The 17,373-nt window shown below is 46.3% G+C and overlaps 1 long non-coding RNA gene across 1 annotated transcript; it reads left to right on the top strand.

Annotated features, from left to right (window-relative positions):
• Positions 1-15,277: 15,277 nt before the first annotated feature.
• LOC102081756 (uncharacterized) lies at positions 15,278-15,852 on the top strand. The gene is made up of 3 exons (XR_268283.4): positions 15,278-15,568; positions 15,642-15,677; positions 15,757-15,852. It is a non-coding gene; the product is annotated as an uncharacterized LOC102081756 (long non-coding RNA).
• The last annotated feature ends 1,521 nt before the right edge of the window (positions 15,853-17,373 follow it).

The following is a 17,373-nucleotide window of genomic DNA, read 5'->3' as shown; positions in this document are numbered from 1 at the left end:
ACCATATCCTGGAGAAACACGTTTGCCAAAATCGCTGCAATCTCTGTTTCGACCACGCATGCCCCGCTCACTATCTGGACGCTGTAATCTGTCCGGATTGTAACAGGTCATGTCGCACTCGCGAGTGTTACTTGAAGCACAAACAACCCAGAATTCACTCTAGTTGCAACCTCAGCGTTTGTCAACAACTGTATAAATGCCCGGACTGCAAACTCCTCTCCCCTCGTGAAAAGCACAGGTGCAGAGCCGTCAGATGTAAAATCTGCGGCGCGGAGCTTCCTCCTGACAAAAATCAGCACCTGTGTTACATTCAACCTCTGGAACGCGAAAGCCCCGATACCGCTTCCATAATCTTTTATGATTTTGAAACCTTCCCAGACCGGGAGGGTGCGCACGTCCCTTACCTAGTGTGCACAAAATCGTTAGAAGGAGAAGAGTGGTACGCTTACGTTGTAGACTGCGTTGAAAAGTTTGTTCAAAGATACAGAAGGAAAAGATACAGGGAGACCACGTTCATTGCGCACAACGCCAAAGGGTTCGACAGCTACTTAATCCTCAGCCACCTGGTGGGAGAGGGCATGACGCCCTCGCTCATCATGCAAGGCAGTAAAATTATATGTTTCACAGAATCCGATTTCCTTCTCAAATTCATGGACTCGCTTTCTTTTCTCACCATGCGTCTCAGCGCCATGCCCAAAGCTTTAGGCTTTGAGGACAAATCCAAGGGATTTTTTCCGCACAAATTCAGCTCACGGGGCTGTTTAAAATACGTAGGCCCATACCCCCCTCCTTCGGATTACGGGGTAGAGCGCATGTCCCTCTCTGAACGAGAGGAGTTTCTGCGTTGGCACGGCGAGGCCTCGCCAGGCGTCTTTAGCTTTGAAAAAGAGTCGCTGTATTACTGTCAAAACGACGTTAATATCCTGAGGGAGGCGTGCATAAAGTTCAGAGACGGGTTTATAGGCGAAACTAACGTTGACCCTTTCAGCTCCGTCACTATAGCTTCCGCGTGCGTGAAAGTGTTTCTCACCAATTTCCTTCCCAAAAACACTCTGGCCATCCCCTCACCCGACAACTACGGACGCATGTCCAAAGCCTATTCGCACTCGTCCATTCAGTGGCTGGAGTGTTTAGCTCGCTCTCAGAAAATCCCCATTCAACACGCTCTCACAACCGGAGGGGAGAAAAAAATAGGCCCGTACTTTGTGGACGGATACGCGCTGATTAATGACGAGGAGTATGTGTGGGAATTTCTGGGGTGCTTTTAGCACGGGTGTCCAAAGTGCTACAGGCCCGAGGAGATTTGCCCTTTGACCCGCGCTCCTTACGGGGACCTGCACGCCTCTACCGAGGCGAGGCTCCGGGAGCTGAGAAACGTTTACCGCGTCCGCAGGGTCACGCTGTGGGAGCACGAGTGGACCGAGATGAAAAAATCGAAAGAAGAGGTTAAAAAGTTTTTGCAAAGCTACGAAGCTCCGGAACCTCTGTCTCCTCGCTCGGGTCTTTACGGGGGGCGCACTTCGGCCTTGAGGCTGCGTTACAGCACCTCACCCGGAGAAAATGTGTATTACGTAGACGTCACATCCCTGTACCCTTACGTCAACGCCAAGCGCGCTTACCCTCTGCATCACCGCAAAATTATCAGAGAGAATTTTTCCGACCCACGCCACTATTTCGGGCTGATCAGAGTCATCGTGTACCCGCCGCGCGGGCTCTATATCCCCGTTCTACCGTACAAAACGCCCGGAGGTAAATTAATATTTTCCCTCTGCCGCACCTGCGCCGAGACTAATCACCAAAGCGGTCCATGCCCTCACGACGACGAGGCCAGAGCTCTCACCGGGGTCTGGGTCACCATCGAGTTTAACAAAGCCTTAGAATTGGGTTACAGGGTGGGTAAAATCACAGAGGTATGGCACTTTGATCACCGCAGCAGCGACATCTTTGCCGGCTATATTCACCGGGGTCTGGGTCACCGTCCAGTTTAACAAAGCCTTAGAATTGGGTTACAGGGTGGGTAAAATCACAGAGGTATGGCACTTTGATCACCGCAGCAGCGACATCTTTGCCGGCTATATTAACACTTTTCTCAAAGGCAAACAGGAAGCCTCCGGGTATCCTCCGGAAGCTCGCGATGAGGAGGAGAGGAGCAAATACGTGGAAGAGTACCGCAAGCATCAGGGATTAGGATTAGACCCCTCTAAAATCGAGGTGAATCCGGCCAAGAGGCAGGTGTCTAAACTGTGTCTCAACAGCTTCTGGGGAAAGTTTGCTCAGAGAACCAATCAGACGCAGACCACTCTGGCCAGAAAGCCCAGTCAGTTTTTTTTCTACGTCTTTTCAGGCCAGTACGACTTTAAACACGTCTCTTTTTTAAAGACCAAAAAAAAGGACGTAGCGTTAATTCAGTGGAGCTATAACGAGCGCTGCATGATACCTCCCGGCACGTCCAATAACGTTTTCATCGCCTCTTTCACCACCGCCTACGCCCGCCTACGCCCGCCTAAAACTCTACGAGTATTTAGAAAAATTGCAGCGCAACGTTCTGTACACCGACACCGACTCTCTGATCTACGTAGTGAAAGAGGGGGAGGAACCTTTAGAGCTGGGCAACTATCTCGGGGATCTCACGGACGAATTAAACGGGGACATCATCCAGGAATTTGTCTCTGCAGGTCCAAAGAGCTACGCCTACCGGACCAGAAACAAGAAGAAACTTTTCTAAAAATGAAAGGTATAACGCAGACCAGAGAATGTTGCGAGCGGGTCAATTTTGACAGTATGAGCGAGCTGGTGGAAAGTTGCCTTTCGGTATGAAGGAGGCGGAGCTCGAGACCCCTCAGCACGGCATTCAGAGGGATAAGAGGGGGTTTGTGCTCAAAAACAGAACATTTCAAAAAAAGTTTCGCGTGGTCTACGACAAGAGGCACCTCTTTCCAGACGGCTCAACTCTGCCTTTCGGGTACTAGTGTGGTTTTTTTTTGTTTGTTTGTTTGTTTTTAATTATCTTCGTTTTCTTCTAAAATGGAGGAAATTAATTTTGATCACAGACTGAAAGTGCCTTTTTCCTGTCTCGTTGTGGGGCCTAGCAGGTGTGGGAAAACTCATTTTGTAAAGTGTGTTTTGGAAAACTTTGAACGCTCCATGAATACTGTGCCCGCGAATATTGTGTGGATTTATACTTCTTTTCAACCCATGTACGAGGAATTGTCAAAGACCAATAAAAACATTAAATTTGTCGAGGGGCTGCCTGATTCTTTTGAAGATTTTCAAGACGCTCTGGTGGTGCTGGATGATGTCATCTTTCAGGCCTCGGATCACCCGGAAGTGGTTAAAATTTTCACTCAATACCGCCACCATAAAAACGTCTCTGTCATGATGCTGACGCAGAACGTTTTCCATCAGGGCAAATACAGCCGCACCATCAGCTTAAACTCCAATTATATGGTGCTGTTTGAAAACCCCAGAGACAAGCTACAGATTGAGATTTTGGCCCGTCAAATTTTCCCTTCGCAAAAAACATTTTTCTCAGACAGTTTCAAAGACGCCACGGAGGAGCCCCACGGGTATTTAATCCTCGATCTCACTCCCTCCTGCCCAGAACGCTACAGAGTGCGCGCAGGTCTGCTTCCGGGACAGCAGCCCGTCATCTACCTGCCCAAATCCAAGTAGCTCGCCATGTCTCAGCGTATAAAAAGGAACGCCGTCTTACTACAGGCTCTGTACCACGCGTCACCGCAGAAACGCGAAGACATTCTGGCTCACAGCTCCCTGGATTTCCTCCAGGCGCTGTGCAAGATAGCTTTACATCTTTTAAAGGGGAACATACCTCTTTCCGCTTCTCAATACCAAAAACTGAAACGTCAGAAAAAAATCATCTGACTGCTGGCCGACAAGAAAACGAGCTTAAACCGTAAACGCCAAGTTTTAAAGAAACAGACGGGAGGGTTTCTTTTCCCTCTCCTGTCCGCCACCGTGCCCATTCTGGGAAACCTGCTGGGAGGAATATTTCAGAAACGCTGAGATGTTTAAAAAAATGATTCTCGTTCCCTGTCACGAGATGAAAAAACTGACCCGACTCGCCGAGCCCACGGTCAGAGAAGCCGCCAAAGACGATTTGGACGAAAGGATGAAAGCTATACTGGAGGATCCGCGGCTAAATTCGTACGAAAAAGTCAAAAGATACGAGTCTCTGCTGTGGAGATATCTCACACTCTATAAACAGGGTCGGGACGAGGAGAGTCGGGTGACTTTCCACCTGCCGCCCGAGGAGCCGCAGCATCAGCAGGTGCATCCTCAGCAACAGCAGGTACATCAGCAGCAAGTGCATCAACAGGTGCAGCAGCCCGGGGAAGAGGATGAAATGGTGGAAGAAGTATTAAAATCCCTACCCCCTCGAGACCGCAAAAACGCCCGCTACATTATGCAGAAATTAGCGGAGGGGGAAGGAGGATGGACAAAGAGGGTGGAATTTGTTTACAAGGGGGATGCGGTGTGGGGCTCTCACATGATTGACCTATTTAAAAACCTCTCCCTCTCTTTTAAAAGTAAAAACCAAACGCGCCCCAAAGGATGGACGGCATTTTTAACTACTTTGGTCGAATCAAACATCCCCTCATCCTCCATACATAACCGCCGAGCTCGCGAGCAGTACGTGCGTCTTAAATCCGAGGAGGAGGAGGAGGAGGACAGACACCTGCGCCAAGGGGGAGAAAACCTGCTCGGCTCAAAAAGATGCTTTCCCCGACCTGGACCTCTATATAAAACTGTGTTTTTTTGTTCTGTTCTGTTTTTTCACAAATGAAATAAAAAACGCTGCAACGATCTTTTTGTTTACGTTTCTTTATTTGATACACGCACTTTTAAACTTTTGTAAGGAGCAGGCCCCGTGATGACCTCTGCGAGAGCGAGTGGGGCAGCGCCCTTTCAAAAAGTCAGACACCATGCCATCATTTTTAAACACATCGTTATAGTACAGAGAAAGTATTTTGTCGACGGATAACCCCTGAGCCTTGTGACATAGATAAAAAATGCAACGTTGCCCGCAAACGACAGACAGAGGGTGCTGAAGTTGACGATCATGATAGAGTATTTTGTCAGAGCGGTCTTGCAGAAACTCTGAGATGACCGGGGGATAGTGGAGAAAGTCGGGAGGGAATCCGTAAGAGTCAAAAAAGGTGGAGGAGCCGTCACTTTCCAGAGTCAGAGCTAGCCAGTGTTCTCCCCTCAAGTGTGAGGGGTGAGTGTTTACTATAAAGTAGGCGGGGGCTTTAAAGTCGCGTCTCAAAAAGGCCAGCTGGTCCGAGGCCCAAACCCCGCAGAAAACGTCTCCCAAAGCGCGATGCAGAATGTGCTCCAGCTGAAGATTATCCATGTATTTTAATAATAATCCACCAGCACCTGCCTTTGAGAGTTAATCTCCAAAATGGAGTCATAGCAGGCGTACACGATGAGCATGGTGGTCTGAGGCAGAGGAACTCTGAATCTCATTTCCAGCCTCAAATTTCCGTTGGAGACGGGAGACAGGGCGTCCGCATCCTCGCCGGGCTCCAGATTAAAGGCAAACAGGGCGTACCCCTCGTTAAATTTCCGGTGGTCGATGCTCAGAGGCAAATCTTTGAGGTGTCTCCCAGTGGCGGAAAACATGTGGTAAAACTCTCTGACCAAATTTCCGCGGTCAAACTGGGGCTGGAAAGCTTTGGCGGGCACCTGCCTGCCGTCCTGACACAGAGCCAGATACTCCACGTCGTTGTGTCTAAAGTTGAAAGGCGACAGGTCCCTCCTCCCGGTGAAGGCGTCGTGATGAACCATGCCCCGGACAACATATTTAGGCATGGCTCCCAGAAAGAGGTTCTCTTGGTTGCAGATCCTGGAATTTTCAGGGATGGAGTAGGTTTTCACAGAAACATGCGAAAGAGGATAGAGGGCGTTTCCTTTCATCAGGGCCGCGGCGTGGCCCAGCCTGACGGCCGGGGAAACCGTGACCTTTTTGACGTACAGAGAGGCCGAAGTTATTTTCAGAGCAAACTGCGAATCGTGAGTCCCCATCAGGCAGAAGGCAGACAGAGTTCAGCAGGAGCCTCTCGCAGAAGAAAATGTCGGCGTGAAGAGGACCCAGCAGGTCCAGTTCTCGCGACTCGCCCGTGAAAACGGCTCTCTGCTGTATCCCTTTGTTCGGCCCGTTGTTTATAACTATAGAATCCATGGCTCTGGCCGTGTCTTTGTAAAACAGGCCGGCGCTGAATTGACTCTTTAGAGTGTCTTCTGAAAAGTTGAGCAGCGTCTCGATCATGGCCCTGTAAGGGTGAGTGGCGCTGGACTGAGAAATCAGCCGATCCCCCAGAATAACGTCGCACTGACTGAAAATTGTATTGAGGGGGTAATTGATGAGCGCTCCACCGGCATCGGGTGGGATGTCGGTCCCGTCTCTCTCCGTAATCTTTACCCTCAGATGGAGCATGGTGTCGTTCAGATCGAGATACTTTTCCCCGTCTCCTGGGATGAAGAATTCAATGGGAGAGTTGTCGTTCAGCGCAGAGAGGGGCTGGCATTCTTGATATTTTTTATCCTCTATGGATAACTGGGTCATGGGAGCCAAAAATAGATCCAGTTCGGCCAGGGTGCATTCGGCAGATTTCTTGTGTAAGAGAGACATTTTTTTTTTTTAAATGCCTTCCTTATTGAAATATGTCTGAGCTCCGCTGAGGGATCCTTCTCTTTCCGCCGCCGGTCTTGACTGATTTGGTTTTTACTCCGGGCCCTTTTTTTTAACCCGCTCGCCCGGAGGGCGTTTCCTCTTCCTGCGGGACAGGACTATCATGCCCCCCGCCCCCTCCTGACAGGGCTCGGTCAGCTTCCCCATCACTCTTTTCACAGCGTCTGTAGCGATGTTGGTGGCGGCCGTTTTCAGGTGAGGTTTGGCTACGGCGAACCCCGTTTTGAAGAGAGGAGATACGAAACGAAACAGCCTGGAGAAGATGGACACTATCCCTCTGCCGTACGAAATGGTGAGGGTCCTGAGGGAGACGCCCCGCCATTCTCAACTGGGCTTAAAGTGCAGTTTAACTATCGTTTTCCCGTAAACAAAATCCACGAACCTGTCGCGGTCCGTTTTAATTTCGACGCGAATGGTTTTAATGTATTTTTTAGATACGCGCAGGTAATGCACCGTGTGGTACCTGATGCTCACCACGTCTCCGTAATCGCCTTTCACGTTCACTACGCTCAGCAGGGGGAAGTAGCTGTCGCTGACCGGTTGATACTGAACGATGTCGGTGTAGAGAAACAGGTTATATACTCCCGCGCTCATATCACACGGATAGGGGGTAGAGCGCTTTGACAGAGTCCACCACTCGTCCGCTTTCAATCCTATCATGTAAGCCAGAGGAGGGAAGGCCTTGATTTTGTGGCATACATGCATGTATGTATACATGCATGCAGTATACATACATACTGCATGCATGTATCCTAAATATAGGATACATGCATGCAGGATAACCGAAAAAGAATCAGTCTCCTCTGTAGTACTCTGTGACCATCCTCAACTGCCCGATTTTGACCACGTCCTGCCCCACCAGATTGTCATAAGCCTCGGTAATGGCGTCAAAAACTTTCCTCACCGACTTCAGCTCATGGAGCAGAGTCTCCGCTACCGTTCCGACTTTGACATCATCAGTCTTGATGTTGCGGGCAATCAGCAGACGTTGAATGGAAGGAATGAAGCGAGGGGTGAGCAGTTTCTTTCTGATGTTGTAATAGTTGTCGGAGTAAAAATCATCCTCCAAGATTTGCAGACACTCGCGTTGTCTCTGGCTGGGATGATCGATCTTACAGCCGTTGCATTCCTCGGTGTGGTACTTGTTGATCACCAAGTTGACCAGATGATACACAGCAGTTTTCACAGCGTCGATGAATAAAGAAGACGCCCAGCCGTCCAGCTCGTTGGCATGCTCCTCCGGGGTTCTGTAGTAGCCGGGAGTGTCGGGTAGCAGCTCACCCTCGTCCGAGGAACTGACCTCTTCATCGCGAAGCAGGGGTGCAGAGTCCATCTCTCTCTCTGAGCTAAAAAAGGCTTTTTGAACGACCGCGGGCTTCCTTTTTAAAACAAAAGGAAGGGGTCGTGGTCCGGGATGGGCGGGGATTTTCAAAAGCTCAGAGTTTTTTTCACCGCTACGGCGTCTCTCCAGCAGCGGCAACTTTGAAAAAGAATTGTAATATCCTTCCTCACTTGCAGCATCCTTACGACCCAATCTTTGGCGGGTAAAACCATCATGCTGCGAAATAAACTGCAGTCGGTGTTGAATTTCTCCATGACGAAAATGTCAGGTGCATCAGACTCATCCGTTGAGCACAGGCTGGCCCGCAGTCTCCATCTCCCTGTGGCTGTGGCTCCGGAAGACCAGACGGTTGACAAGATTATTTTAGTCTTGGCTAGTTCTCCATCCTTGAAGCGTATGCCTCCGTTCCGGGGAGGAGGGGGAGGAATATCCTCTTCTTCTTCTTCTTCTTCTTCTTCCGAAGCTTTTTCTGCTGGGGGGATGTTTTCTTTATTCTCACCCGTTGAAGCAGGGGGATCGTCTCCTTTCTCCTCTTTTTCTGGAGCTGGGGGGACATCCTCTTCATCTTCTGAAAGTTTTTCAGCCTGGGGCTCATCTTCTTCGGTAATGATGTGGAGAGGATTATCATCCTCATCAGATGAAGAATCATCCTCATCGGAATCATCCTCTACAGGGGGTCCTGTTTGTCCGGAGTTTTTTCAACAGGGAGGCGAGGAAGAGGAGGATCAACCTCTATTTCATCCTCATCATTCTCAGCAGCGATGTGGGCAGGAGGATCATCAACCTCTATTTCATCATTCTCACCAGCCTCTGCAGAGGATTCTCCTGCTGAGTCAGAAGGAGAAGGAGGAGGAGGAGGAGGGGGATTATCCACCTCTCTCCGGCATCTTTTAGGAGTAACATTTTCCTCTTCTGGAATAGGAAAATCCGCGTTAGCCTCTCCGATAACCAGCGCAACCAGCAGCTTCAGCACGGCCAAGTCACTGGAAGTCAGCTTCACAAGGTTGCTCGATTCCATCAAGTTTTCTCCTTCATTAAGCTGATAGAGCCAAAGCTCTCCCAGCTCGTATTTGAAGACGTAGCCCCACTTTCCACACCCCTCAATAGGCAGAGGCCATTCTCCCCGCAAGCTCCTCGGAGCCGGTATCTGGCTGCAGAACATGAAGACGTTCTTATTTCTCCCTTCTTTCCGCGGAGCATCGGTTGCTTCTGATCTGTTACTGTAGACAGTGACGGGGGTGTCGCTGATAATCGACGAAGACCACTCGCCGCTGCTGCCTCCCATGCTTACGGCCTCAGGAGAGCAGATCTCTTCCCCGTCCAAGTACAGAGGAACGCAGGGCTGCAGAATGAAAGGATCCATCTTGTGTCTGTGCATAGAAAAGTGTGCGCCGCCCTCTCTGTTTTTATTCTCCTCCCTCCGCAGACCCCCCTCCCTCTAAGGAAGAAAACTTTTTTTTATTTTTCACAACAGGTGTCGCAACAGGTGTCGCGCTTATGGATCATTTTACACACTTCCGGAGTACTTCCGGTGGGGTCAAAAGGTCAAGGCTAGGGTCATCAATCAAATTTTGACACAAGCAGGGTACCTATTTTTTTCATATGCAGTGCTATACACACATACTTACATGTTTCTAAGAGTTTGATAACCAAGCTGTTACCAACATCCTGCACCATGTTCTTGTTCAACATGGGAAAAACACAAGACTAGTTTCAAATGAGGATTGAAGCCTTTGCTGTTTATTAGATAAGCCACATGCATTATGATCCCTCAAGACAATCAGATTATGCTTAGAACTGCATTCAAAACTATTGAGCCAATATTTTCAGCTTATATGGCTGAAACATTTTCAAATGATGAGCTTCCAACAATGAGTGAAACAGTAAGAGCATGTGGAGAGTTTGGAAACATCCCATTAAGAAAGAGAAATCAAATATTTGGATTCATTTTAATGAGCTCAGACTTGTTGAAAATGCAGAGGAGCTGGTTGGGAACTGAGCTTCAGAGATACACAACATTCTGATATTCACTGTGAAGCTTTGAGTGGAAAAAGACAGAAAAACAACATGTGGATCCTGGAATAATGGGAGCCTCCATCTTTAAAGGACTGAAGAGGAAGAAGTTTACAAGGAATCATTTAGAAGAGTTTCAAACATCAACTGATTGAATCCATGAATCTGAAAACGTGTTTGTGAGTGAAAGAGACAGACATGCACAGACTATCTGTTCAACAGTCAGAGTGTTTCTCTAACAGGAGACACTCTTTACACTCCACTCAGCACAGGGACACTGAGGAACCAGGAGGCCAGAATGTAAACCCAGGATAAAGACTTTCAGTGAATGTGGTGTTGAAGGTGTGGAGGTGGATCAGAGTGTCAGAGGAGACTCTGTAGAAGGACAGAGTGCCAGCAGGACAGTCCACATACACTGCTGCTCTGTTAGAGACAGAGGAGGAGGAGGAGATGGGTGTTGGTGTATTGTTCTGCCAGACAGAACGAGGACCATCATCAGAGCAGTACAGCCTCCAGGAATGATCATTCCGTCCAAACCAACAGTCATCACTGTCTCCTTTCCTTCTGATTCTTCTGTAACTCACTGATATCCAAACCTCTCGTCTCCACTCGACCTCCCAGTAACAGCGACCAGTCAGACCATTTCTACACAGCAGCTGAGGACGAACATCAAATATGTCTGGATGATCAGGATATGACTGAACCTCCTCCACATGTGTCACCTTCCTGTTGTTGTCAGACAGTTGGAGCTTTGTGTTCACTGTGTTTGTGTTGATTGTGAGTTCACAGGAATCTGATGGAGAGAACAAACACAATCCAGCTGCAGTTATTGATCCATCATCTGTTCACTGATTGACACTTTGATGATGACTCCTGACATCAGAATGATGAAGATGGTTGAATGTGTGCTGCTTTGTTTTCATGAAACACGTTAAAAACACACTTACACTTCCTCAGACCTGGTCTCAACCATCGGACTCCAGCAGGCTCCACCCTGAAAGAAGGAGGGGGGTCAGACCAGCACAGTCTCTTTCAGCATGGACACATGGACATTACATGGCTCTCATACACATACTGTTAGACACTGATAAAGGAACAGTCCAACATTTTCATTTAGAGTTTAAAGTTTCTGTATGTTTCTTACCTTTCAACAATTGCCTGTTGTGTTTTCTATCTGTCATATGACTCTCTGATATCAAAACTAAAAGTACCTTTAAAAGCCATAACTTGCATTACTTTTTCCCCTTTTTGATCAGTATTTCACATCTTTGTGGGGGAATTTTGGTCCACCCTTCTTTACAGTGTTACTCTCATTGAGATGTTGTTGCATTCATTTATGCAATTAAGCTCCCAACACAGTCTCCGAGTACTTCCAGAGAAGTACTCGGAGACCATCTTTGATAACCACCTGAGATTCACCTCCAACAAAGAGGTGCCATAAGACAATGCACCTCCGTAGAAAACTGCACTCCAACTGCATCAGTAATAATATCTTACTCACAACCAATGTTCCCTCTAATTTTTCATGTGTCTGAGCGAACACACAAACTCCCTGAGCGTCACTTGGACCACTGTGAGCGACATCAGATGTGTGCACTGTGGTCACGCCAGCATCGAATCCATCCAAGTTACATGGTTTATTAAAATAATCAAATTACAGCATTTACATTTATGTTAGACTACTTTTAATTAACTGCTTTAGTCCACTTACAATGAAAATTTAAAAAAATCTTGTTCATGACCTGTGTAGTATGTTAACACTACTGGAAGTAAAAATAACTTGAAGTCCAATTTTGAAAACACAACTTTCTTTTTTTCTTAAGCTCTGACTTGTATTATGAGTCTGTGATTTGGGAGAGAGTCCTGTAACTGTCTGTCAGTATACAATGACCAGTTTTGGGCAATTAATTATATAGTTCTTCAAAAAAGTAACTCAGTTATGCGAACAAAAAAGTTTTTTGCAGCTGTTTACCTAAAAATGCAGCCAAGGCATTTTTTAAAAACAAACATTTCAAACAATTTACCGAACAATCAGGCGTTCTGCATCAAATTTGTTGTTGTTTTTGCTCACAGGCAAAGAGTGCTTTCGAGCGTTTTCCTTATAAAACGCCGTTTTTACCGTTTCTTCCCCCAGTAAATATAAACAACGACAGTATTCAGGAAGAAAAACAAACATTGCAGATATTTTTATCATAACTCTGGTTTTACATGGCCTATCAACACAATTAAAAACTGGTATAAAGTCCACACTTTTTCCGTCAGTTGTTCCGTCTGTCCTGCTCACATCTCCAATGGTTGTACACGTTGTCATTAACGTGGCTTCACATCAGCCACGCCGCTTTGCTAGCTAAAACACCGGTGTCGGCACATAAGGACGCTGTCATAGCCTGTCAACCACGTTGATTAGCTGCGTATATACGAATGTGAATCACATCATTGGCTGGACTATGGGATAAGGTGGCATCGTTCTAATCCCATACGGGAGAAGCCAGTCACTTACTGACTAACACTGCAAAACAGAATTGTTAAAGTTTTAATTTTAATTTCAATTCAGGTTAGATTTTTTTTTGTGCGCAACGCAGATTTTCTGTGCGCAGAGACCGTGCCAGCAGTGCGCAATTGCGCACGCGCGCAGCTTAGAGGGAACATTGCTCACAACCTTTATTAAAAGTGTCAGGACATTTTCTATGATCTGTTAGTTCTATTCCATCAAACATGCAGGATAAGAATGGCCTACAAACTTCTTCAAGATGTGATGTAACATTATTTGACTTCCTGCCCAATCCCTATCAGTAGTAATACGATGGCACTAGTCCAATATGGCGGCCAACCAAACCGGTTTGACAACCTGTTTGACTGGTTTCGTGCGTGTGCGCATGCGCGTTCAGGTGTGCTCAGGGGTATGCGAGTTCATGTGTGGAAACACACAGGGCGTCAGAGGGGTTATATGAGGGTTTTTAATTAAACTATTTTTATTGCTTTGGCGTGTCTCAACATTCAGTTATGCAGACATAAAAAAAATAGGTACCCTGCTTGTGTCAAAATTTGATTGATGACCCTAGCCTTGATTTGACCCCTCCCCTCCCCCACAGGAAGTGTGTAATCCCCCTCCCCCACAGGAAGTGTGTAATTTGATCCCTAAGCGTGACGAATTGCATCAGCAGCTTGTGTCAAAATTTGATTGATGACCCCTCCCTTCCCCTCCCCCACAGGAAGTGTGTAATTTGATCCCTAAGCGTGACGAATTGCATCAGCAGCTTGTGTCAAAATTTGATTGATGACCCCTCCCCCACAGGAAGTGTGTAATATGATCCATAATCGCGCCACCTGTTGTGAGAAAAAAAATAAAAAAAGTTTTAGAGGGAGGGGGGGGGGTCTGCGGAGGGAGGAGAATAAAAACAGAGAGGGCGGCGCACTATGCGCAGACGCAAGATGGATCCTTTCATTCTGCAGCCCTGTGTTCCTCTGTACTTGGACGGGGAAGAGATCTGCTCTGCGGAGGCCATAAGCATGGGAGGCAGCGGCGAGTGGTCTTCGTCGATTATCAGCGACACCCCCGTCACCGTCTACAGTAACAGATCGGAAGCAGCCGATGCTCCGCGGAAAGAAGGGAGAAATAAGGAGGTCTTTATGTTCCGCAGTCAGATACCGGCTCCGAGGAGCTTGCGGGGAGAATGGACTCTGCCTATTGAGGGCTGTGGAAAGTGGGGCTACATCTTTGAGTATGACATATTCAAATACAGCATATTTACTATTGAAGGCCTCGATTTCGACCGTTTGACCCTACCAGAAATACTCCGGAAGTGTCTAGTCATTTTCAGACCTGTTGCTTCATGTTCCATAAGCATGAGGGGAGGGGTACGGTTGCTGAGGAGATCAGAGAGGGAGGGTTCCCAAAGCATAGGGGTGAAGCAGCTGCTGAGTCAGTGCTGTATAGAGAGACAGAGCGGCAGTTAATTTTCCACAAACTCATAGTTTGAATCCTGTTTCAGTATTATGACAATTTTCTCTGTATTTCTTTTTACAATAGCGGATGTATTTTACTTTCTTAAGATGCACCGTCGCTTGTAATGAAAAAAGAGTGACTTCCTATTGCCTGTAGAGAACCGTTTCTTTCAATATTGTTTTGCTTTCTTATATGACATGCGCAATAAAAAACTTTAAGATTATTTGCCTAGCAACAAATTGCATTTATGTAGAGTGGGGGTGGAGGTAAGCTACATCCTTGTATGTATATATATATATATATATATATATATATATATATCCCTTAGTGAATACTTTTCTTTTTGAGAGTCCCTTTTACAAGGGACTGAAAAACAAAGTCATAAAAGATAATTACCGAGGCAGGCGATCTTGTTTCACTCACACACGCGCGCACACACACCCCACCCCACGGGTCAAGGAGGAGGGGAGAGACAGCGGATATCAGTTTTTTCTCAATGCTTATAACCTATAGCGCGCCCAAAAAATATTATTATTAAAACACCTAGCTACATCCTTGTATGTGTTAAAATATATATATCCCTTAGTGAATACTTTTCTTTGAATATTTTTTGAGAGTCCCTTTTACAAGGGACTGAAAAACAAGCCATAAAAGATAATTGCCGAGGCAGGAGGTCTTGTTTCACACACACTCCCACCCACCCCGCGGGTCAAGGAGGAGTGACACAGCAGATATCGGTTTTTCTCAATGCTTATAGCCTCAAAAAAATATTATTAAAACATCTATATGAGGTATGTTTTGTGCTGCCAGCTCCTTGTCAGACCAAAGTAGAGAGTTTTTTCTTCATTATTTTTACAGCAGATTTTTCTCAATAGACAGAAAATGATCTTGTACTACGCGCACTAAGGAGTCAACAGCCAATATTATCATCTCTCATTGCTTGTAACCCCGGTAAATAATTTCGTACATCTCCCCATAAAATAACCCTTAGTGGAAAAAAAATAAAAAGCTCATATTCGAATAAGTTTATTAAAGCACCCCCCTCTGTGGGAAAGAGTTATTTTCTCAGTGTCTAGTTTACACCATGAGGCGAGTTTTGTCACGAGCAAGAACAAGCGCGGACAACTGTTGCCCATAAAGCAAAACAAATATTCACCTCTAAGTCGTATTTTACCGTCAGAGAATGTGGAAAACAGACAACCCTCACAAGAAGGCACCCAAAAAAGGGAATCGGACACCTCAACACACACACACACACAAATCAGAGAACCGAAGGGTGAGAGAAAAAAACAAACAAAAAAACAATAAAAAACACTCTCTAACTGTCAATATTGTCAGGAGAAAGATGCGAAAAACAGATGCTAGACGAGGATAAAATGAGAGAAGAAACCAGAGGGGGCTCAAAAGAACCGTTATCTGCTCAGACCCTACTGTGACGATTCTACCAATCGCGAGGAAGAGTCCGTGAATATTATGTCAGCACTCCGTCCAAACAACGCCGTCGACCAGAGCGCCAGGGCCAGCTCGCCAGAACTTTTCCTGCCTCACCACGGTAAGTTTTTTTTCTTTACCATTTTAAATGATATATCAACACAGAAGTCAATAATTTGATTACGTTCTTTTAGATTTCTACAACGATGATTTCACGCAAGTGGACTACGGTGCGTTTAAATAAGGATATATCATTTTTAAAATAAGTTTAGATAGACTTGTTTTTTAATGAAACTCTGTTACTTACAGACGCTATCGATAGCACGGTGAGGAGCACCATAAATCCGGCCGTTTTCCAAGGCGATTTAGACGCCATCCTCCCCGCAGAACCTCCGCTGCCGATCGGCGAAAAGACCGCGGCGAGAAGACGACGTTATTTTCGTCTCCGCACACCAGGAGAACTGCAGGAAAATAAGTTTTAAAACCGAAGGTAAAACAATATGTTGTATTATTCGCCATTTTGTTGAATAACAGGATGTGACGGAGTAATCCGAGCACGCTATACCGCCCCTCCCGACCCGGAGCGGATTTTTAAAACTTTTCTGCTTTATTTCGTGACAGCGGTAATCGAGAATATACAGACTCCGCCGCAGCGAAAAGAAGAACAAGAAGACGACGTTATTTTCGTCACCGCATACCAGGAGAACTGCAGGAAAATACCTTTTAAATCCGAAGGTAAACAATATTTCTACAAAATAACGTATTCGAAAAGCCGAGCATGCTATACCGCCCCTCCCGACTCGGAGTGGTATAACGTGTACTAGAAAGTTTTTTTAATCTTTTTTTCTCTTTCTTTTATTTCTCCACAGCCGAGATTGAGAATATACCTATTCAAACCCCCGCTACAGACAATTGGGCGGAGGAGCGAGGTAAATAAAAGTTTTTTTTCTTTTTTAAAATACGAAGGATAACCAGCGCATGCCGTCCCAGAGAGAGACAAATTTGTTTTCTTAAAACTTTTTCCCTTTTGTTTTTCTCGACAGAGAATATACCCATTCAAACCCCCGCTACAGACGATCGGGCGGAGGAGCGAGGTAAATAAAAGTTTTTTTCTTTTTTTTAAAAATACGAAGGATATGCCGCGCATGCCGTCCCAGAGAGAGAGACAATTTGTTTTCTTAAACTTTTTCTCTTTGTTTTATTTCTCGACAGAGAATATACCGACCGATACAGAAAATCAGGCGGAGGAACCATCCAGAGCTCCTCCTCGCAGGAGACTGAGAGGTAATTGACGGGGGGAGATGAGTCGGCCCTAATAAATAATTATGTTGTATTAATAAAGTTCTCCGCTCTATAAAATAAAATTTTTTTAAAAAATGTGTGGTTTTTTTTTACTCTCAACTTTATACAGCAAGAATAAATAAAACGTTTGTGCAAAACACGATCGTCCTTTCGAAGGAGTAAAAAATACATTTTGTTTTGTCTTTTCTTACAGCCCGACGGCGACTTCATAAGAGGAGGATCCTCGGAGACCTCAAATTCGTGTACGCCATAACCGTCCGTGCATATGCATCGATATATCGACACAAGGATCTGTAAAAGGGGTGCAAAGTAAAAGCATACACATGTAAAAGTCTGTGAATTAAGAAATAAAGAAAATCATGTCGGAAGAACGCAGCATTCCTGACGCTTTGTTGGAAGCCGTGGCAGAATTGAACAGAGACGATGATCATATAGCACCACCGATCGACCCCCTACAGCCTTTAGAAAACGCTTTGCAGGCCCTCCTTCAAAACATTGAAAACGAACGGCGTGCCGACCGACTGAACTTTGACCCTCTGCAGCCGTTAGAAAATGCTCTTCAGCTCTACGATCAGCAGAGGGAGCAGCGGCAGGAGCAGGTGCAGCCTGCGGAGGAGCAGCCTG

The sequence above is a fragment of the Oreochromis niloticus genome, unplaced genomic scaffold, assembly GCF_001858045.2.
Source record: "Oreochromis niloticus isolate F11D_XX unplaced genomic scaffold, O_niloticus_UMD_NMBU tig00000606_pilon, whole genome shotgun sequence".
NCBI lineage: Eukaryota > Metazoa > Chordata > Actinopteri > Cichliformes > Cichlidae > Oreochromis > Oreochromis niloticus.
Note: the sequence above shows the minus strand (reverse complement) of the source record. Positions and strands in the feature narration are given on the sequence as shown.